The sequence below is a fragment of the Nomascus leucogenys genome, chromosome 2 (assembly GCF_006542625.1).
Source record: "Nomascus leucogenys isolate Asia chromosome 2, Asia_NLE_v1, whole genome shotgun sequence".
NCBI lineage: Eukaryota > Metazoa > Chordata > Mammalia > Primates > Hylobatidae > Nomascus > Nomascus leucogenys.
This window is the reverse complement of record NC_044382.1, coordinates 19,436,997-19,443,934: the sequence shown is the minus strand read 5'-3', so window position 1 is coordinate 19,443,934 and position 6,938 is coordinate 19,436,997. Positions and strand designations below refer to the sequence as shown.

The 6,938-nt window shown below is 33.8% G+C and overlaps 1 long non-coding RNA gene and 1 pseudogene across 1 annotated transcript; one reads left to right on the top strand and one right to left on the bottom strand.

Moving 5' to 3' along the window:
- The window catches only part of LOC115837010, a 13,759-nt pseudogene extending 13,009 nt beyond the window's left edge, over nt 1-750 (bottom strand).
- A 314-nt stretch (nt 751-1,064) lies between these two features.
- LOC115837952 lies at nt 1,065-6,447 on the top strand. The gene is made up of 2 exons (XR_004032989.1): nt 1,065-3,746; nt 5,319-6,447. It is a non-coding gene; the product is annotated as an uncharacterized LOC115837952 (long non-coding RNA).
- The last annotated feature ends 491 nt before the right edge of the window (nt 6,448-6,938 follow it).

The following is a 6,938-nucleotide window of genomic DNA, read 5'->3' as shown; positions in this document are numbered from 1 at the left end:
ATTACTGTTCTTGCAAGAAGGTGATCCCGTGATGGTCAAGGAATAATTTTTTTTTTTTTTTTTGAGATGGAGTCTCGCTCTGTCGCCCAGGCTGGAGTGCAGTGGCTCAATCTCGGCTCACTGCGAGCTCCGCCTCCCGGGCTGACGCCATTCTCCTGCCTCAGCCTCTCCGAGTAGCTGGGACTACAGGCGCCCGCCACCACACTCGGCTAATTTTCTGTATTTTTTAGTAGAGACGGGGTTTCACCGTGGTCTCGATCTCCTGACCTCGTGATCCGCCCACCTCGGCCTCCCAAAGTGCTGGGATTACAAGCGTGAGCCACTGCGCCCGGCCGTCAAGGAATAATTTTTGAGATGTTTAGCTTTAAAAAAAAAAAATACAATCATTAGTTTCGTGTTTGTTTAGAAGAAACTTTGTTTTCCTAACCATCATTTGAGCTCCATCTCTTGATGCAGGGAGAGATGTTATTGTAAATGTCTAGTTCTTTATATTACTTTACAGTTGGGTTTTTAAAAGACTGTACTCAGTAGACCCACTGAAGGAATTTCTAAAAATACATATGTCCCCATCCCCTAAATTCTAATTCCATAGGTATATTTAGACACTCCACAGGTGGTCCTTGTGTGTCTTTTATTGAAAACCTCTTTTTTATAAATTTAATCTACCCAAGATAACACTTCATGAAAACCTCTTTTAAGGTTAAAGATTAAAGGTTAAGATTAAGATTAAAGATCTGCCCACGTCGGCATAGAAACAGGTGGGGTTTTTTGACAGGGTCTTGCTCTGTCGCTCAGACTGGAGTGCAGTGGCATGATCACAGCTCATTGCAGCCTCGACTTCCCTTGCTCCAGTGATCCTCACATGTCAGCCTCCTGAGTAACTGGGACTACAGGTGCACATTACCACACCTAGCTAATTTTTGGTGGAGACAAGGTTTCACCACATTGCCTAGGCTGGTCTCGAGCTCCTGAGCTCAAGCGATCCACCTATCTCGGCCTCTCAAAGTACTGGGATTACAGGCATGAGCCACTGCGCCCAGCCCAGAAACAGTTCTAAAATGGAGAAATATCCTCAAATACTGTGTTTTGTTATCATGCTTTCATAATGCGCTTGGTAGAAATCTCAAAGATTTCATGTAGATCTTAAAAATAAGACTGCTTATTTTTAAAATAGTTAACTTCTATTAAACATAAGCTTGTCAGTCATAAGGTTTGAAATATATGGAAGGTACTGTGAATATAAATTTAGAATTACACTAAAAGAATGTGAATCTTGGTCATGGATAAAGCAGCTTATCAGCTGAAAACTTCATTTTTATTGTCCATACAAGGAAATTATGATATAGGAGAATTCAGCTAATCTAGACAATCTTAAGTTCCTAAAAATGCTTCCTTGACCTGAGACAAGATGATGGTTTCCTGTCCTTTTAGTGATCACTTAGATCAGTTTTTAAAAATGTAAACAGTGGTTATACTGGAGCAAGTGAAGTCAATTAAGTGAATAGATTTTTACTCTTAATTTGTTTATTTAAAATTTTAGAACCAGAATCATCAGAATATTTTAGTTTTGTTGTTTAATAGTGCTTAAGAGCAAATGTTTGGAAAGTAAAAATAACTTAGCAGAGCCTTGGGTTGAAAATCTTATTTACTACCCACCAACCCTGTAATTTCCCGCTGTTTAAATTTGGACACTTTGGTACATTATATATTAATTGTTTAAAAGTTAATTTGTTGCCTTTCAGTCCTTAGGAAGTGAATGAAGGAATACTTTAAAACATTACCATATCGCCCAGGATTATGCAGAAACTCATTTCACTACATCCTCATATCATGCCTCTGTTTACTCCCATCCCCAGGGCCTAAGCAAGGCCCTGTAAAGTGTCGTCTTCATCCCCCACATTCACTGCTGCTGGGAAACAGCACTGCTGCACTACCTTTTTGGAAGTGGGATCTCCCACAAATGCTGATTTCTGAGAAGACTCCCTTTGACAGCTCTGACTGGTGCCCTTCAAGCAGTATGGGAGCCAGCTAACAGTGTGGAGGTCACTGGCACCAAGCTGTTCTGATGAGAGTAGAACACCTGGGAAAATTTTCTTCTGTCCATTTCAGACTGGTGGTGTTTTTCCATTGACAGAAGAAAAGTATGTAAAAAATACTTAAACCCTTCCCTACACTTAATAGGTATGTTAGTAGACTTCTTTGGGCTCATTCATTGTTCTTGCTTCTCAGTAAGTGACAATGATTAAATATCATTCATTTTTCAGTGTTAACTGTGTGAAATTAATAACTAATGACCAATTTGCATTTTCTCCAAATCAAAAGAATATATTAATACTTTGCTAAGTATGAAGAAATCAGTCCTTACATGTGTGCTTTAGGAATATGTGTGCTTTAGGAATACGTATGATTTTTTTTAAAGATAACAGAAAAATTCAAATGTAAATAGAACTATATAACATTGCTTAAACCCCATGTAGATATCATTCAGTTTAAATTAACTTATTAATTCATGGATGGTTATTGTTTGCTGTATACCCTACTTCCCTCTCCTTAATATTTTGAAGTAAATCTTAGTCATATCATATTATCTAAAATCAATTTAAAATTATTGAAAGACTGTCTTGAGTTGTATGAAGGTATTTGAGCAGATGTCTTTTACAAAACAGTAAAATTCTTTATTGAAGCTATAAAATAAGGAAAAGAGCATAAGTTTATAGTTTAACAAACTGTAAAGATAATTCTTGTAAAAAATTTTATTCCACTAAAATTACTCATGATTTTCCTTTCCAAAAATAAACACTATTACCATCTTGATTTATAGTCCTCTAGTCTTTTTTAAGCATAGATGTATGCAAATCTAGATAAAGATTGCATATAAACATATGCATTCATAGCACCACCACTCAAGTCAAGATATGATATTCCTTACTAATTGCAGCTCCCTACCTCCGTCTATTATTCTGATGTGTATGGTTTGAAATAATGCTTTTTAAATTCTTTTTCATCATAAAATAGATCAGCCTTAAACATTTGGAAAATATGACAGTTCTTTTTATGGAAAACTCTTGCATAATGAAAAATGATTTTAATGGAGAATTTAATGATAAAGAAAAATACTTATGATAAAATGTAGGAGGAAACAGGTTATATAAATGTATAATGGTATCTCAGCTATACAAAAATTTAATAGAAAAATAAAAATCATCGTTGTTAAAATTTATCTCACTGTCCTGTTAGATCAAGCTGGTATTTGGGTTAAATTTTTATGAATAAAATAATGTGAATGAAATTAATTAGAAGCAACTAGAATGATAGGAGGCGGGAAAGGCTAAGTAGTTTTGCAAAGTAGAGTAGCTATGTATGGATTCAAGTGCAGTAAGAAAGCTGGTGTTGTCAGGTTCAGATTGAAAAGATAATGTTAGGTAAAATAGGTAGAAGAGTTTGTAATTTGTAAACATTATACATGACTTTCTACTTAGGCTAATATAAAAGTAATTTTTAGTATTTATGTTCTTGGTGATATTTTAACCTCATTAACTCTAATTGAAATGATAGTATAGATTTGTTAGTTTTCCTTATCACATTGTGATGTGTTGAGTAATGTTTGTTTCCTAATAGATAAGGCCTTTTATGAAAGCGCACCTAAATCGAGATAAAGACAAAGAACTTTTAAAATTAACTCAGTACCTCAAGGAGATAGCAAAATTAGATGACTTTTTGGATCTAAATCACAAATATTGGGAAAGGTAAGTTTTAATTGCTTATTTATTTTCTCTTTACATCAATGAAGAAAAAAATATCATTTTTCATCAGTGACCCCAGTATATATATAGCTGTCTTAATTTTTATTTAAAATAGGTGACTTCTAAAAACATTTTCTAATCCAGTGACCTACCCCCTGAAAGTATTTTCCCCTTTCATCTTAACCTCTAACTTGTTCGTAAACATACCTCTTGTAAGCTCTTTAATACTTCTAGAAGAGAGAACTTGAGAGACTAGCATGTGCTGGTGATGCTGCCTATAAATTATTTTGCGATGTTAGGTAGGCTACTCCTTTATGAATCACATGGAATATAATCCCTCTTCTCATACTGTAACATAATGTCAGGATAAAATAAAACACATGTAAAAATTTCATAAATGGTATTAAAAATTACAAGTAACTTGTGTGTAGCAGAAAAATCAGAAAAGTTTATCCCACTACAAAAACAATTACTCATAATTTTCCTTTTTAAAGATAAACACTGTTACCATCTTGGTATATAGTCTTTCAGTCTTTTATCTAAACCCAACTGTATGCACAAATCTATATAGACGTTGCCTATGAACATCAAGGTTTTGAGACAGAGAAAATCCCCTGGAGAAGTGGAAGGTATTGCTATGTATTACAGTATTTGAGGGGGAATTAGATCTTTAAGGATCTGGTTCCAGTAATACAGCACCAAAAGAAACTATATTTGTGTAATAATAACACTTTGGCTTTTCAGATTCCACTTTTGACTTTTCAGATCACTTTGACACAAGTCTTCTAAGAGTCTATAATCCTAATAGGAAGATAAAGCAGACATTTTTACCCCCATCTTTAAATTGCAAATGATGTAACTGAGTCATGGAGATAGTAAATACTTAGTGCAGTGCCACAAAGTGAGCAAATTGTACCAGCAAAACATGTCCAAGTTTGCTGATTTTAGGAACTCTTTCCCCATCCCCACACCACCAATTATAGTAGTTTGTAAATGTTAGAAATAGAGATCAAGTTTTTAATTTAGTGGTAGATTTCTGTTAAACAATATGAAAAACATTTGTTTGCTTAGTAAATTAATGTCTTGTATCTTTTACACTCTTAATCAAAGACCTTTAGCATCTTTTGCCCACTGTCTTGATGTAACAAAAATAAGATCTTTATGGAGTTTGATCTGTATTTGGAAGTTACAATACTAGTTAATATAGTGAGTTTCACATTGGAAGTAAGGCAGTATGGAGTGGTAGTCAATGAGTACGACCTCTGGAGCCTTGTTTTGAATCTAGGCTCTTCCACTTTCTAGCTGTGTGAATTTGTGCAAATTGCTTAACCTGTTTGTGCCTGTAAAATAGGAATAATTCTAATAGAAACTCCTCAGAGCTGTTGTGAAGACTAAATGAATTAATACATGTACTTAGAACTGTGCGTGCACATAATCAGTAGATGTAAGTGACTACTAAGAATACTCATCTTGAAATGTTTCGTTATTAGAATAAACTCCTTTGAGAGGAAAGTTAGGTTATCTTCATGAATTTAGCATGATACAGCTTTGACATCTTTATTTTATTTCTTGCAGATATCTCTCAAAGAAGCAAGGCCAGTAGTTACAAGTTATACTGGCAGTTATTGAAGATACTTAAGATCCAAGAACTTCTTGCTTTTATGCTAGAAATCATTATGATAGTGCTGGACACTGAAGCAAATACCATACTGCTTATACTTGGTCTTCCAGTTTTTTTGTAAATTTAATTTTATATTTTTTGAAGATGATAGCAATATGCTAAAAAATGCTTGTCCCCTATATGAATATTCTGTTACGCTTGAAAAATATTTTCTCCAGCATTGGTTACTGACCCACCCAGCCCCCCCATCACACACACACACACACACACACACACACACACACACACATACAAAGTGGAGAAAAATGTATACTCAACAATGTCATTTTGTGACTTTGGAAACAAGTTATGTTTTGTGTTTTTGTCTAATTGTGTTATTGTCTGACTAAATCTAAGACCAAACTCATGTTGAAACTAGTACTTTTCCCTTTAAAACCAAAAAAGAAAAAAAAAATTTTTTTTTTGTTTAAAGAACCTAGTTTGTTATGCTTAAAATTACCAAGAATTTTTTGTTTCTTTGTCATGGACACAATTTCTCTTCTGTATGCCACTAGTTACATTTCTAAATTCTGAGCGGTCTCAGTTAGGCCTGTATGTGTGTACATGTCCAAGTAAAGCTGGAAAACGTTAGTCTTGATACAGCTGCGTCTTAGTTGAGAAACAGAAGACTGAAGAATAAAAACTAAGGAACAAGAATGAGTCTCTTTTTGATGGCTAAGTAGAATCTGCCTAAAACCATTGTCATAAAAGCAGTTAAAGGCAATAAATTTTTAAAAGGGACATATCACTGATTCATTCCTAAAAAGCATGAACAAAAAGTTTTTGTTCTGTTCCAGCTATATCTTGTCTAAGTGCTAACACTGTTTCAGTGAAAATATCTAGCCATAAGATTAAAAAAATATATTATTTGCAATGCTTAAGCCTGCAGATATGTAATGTGACCACTGTTTTGTGTTGACAATATTGCTTTATACAGTTCTTGTATTTGAAAGGAATTGATCCTTTTAAAGAAACATGGTGTATATTGTTCTTACAGGACTAATTTCAGTGGTGTAAATAATAAATATCTTTTCTTAAAACATTGGTTATCTGTTCTATATTACCACAGATATTTTACCTCTTTGTTGAATGACAAAACGAACATTATGTTCAGGCAAGGATCTCTTGCAAAAACTTATATGTGTATGGTGATGTTAAAGGTATGTATATCACTATTTATACATTCAGGAGTAGTTTTAGCAGCTAATCAGATACATAAAATTACTTAATTCTAATAAGTACCTTTTTTTCAGAAATATATACTATTTTCTTTGTGACAGGTTATGAGGATATACAATGCAGAAGAGTTTGAGGACTAAAGTGATTCAATTGAAATATATTTCTTAATTATGAAGTAAAATTTAAATACTTACGGATAGAATAGAAGTTTTAGAGTATTCATTTTTCATTGGTACATTTTTCCCACTGTAAAAGACAACTTATTCCAAAGTATGCATGGAAAGGGCTTTATCTTCTCAAGAAAATGGAACACAGCATTAACATAGGTCAAGAAAGGGCAGACATTTTCTAAATCA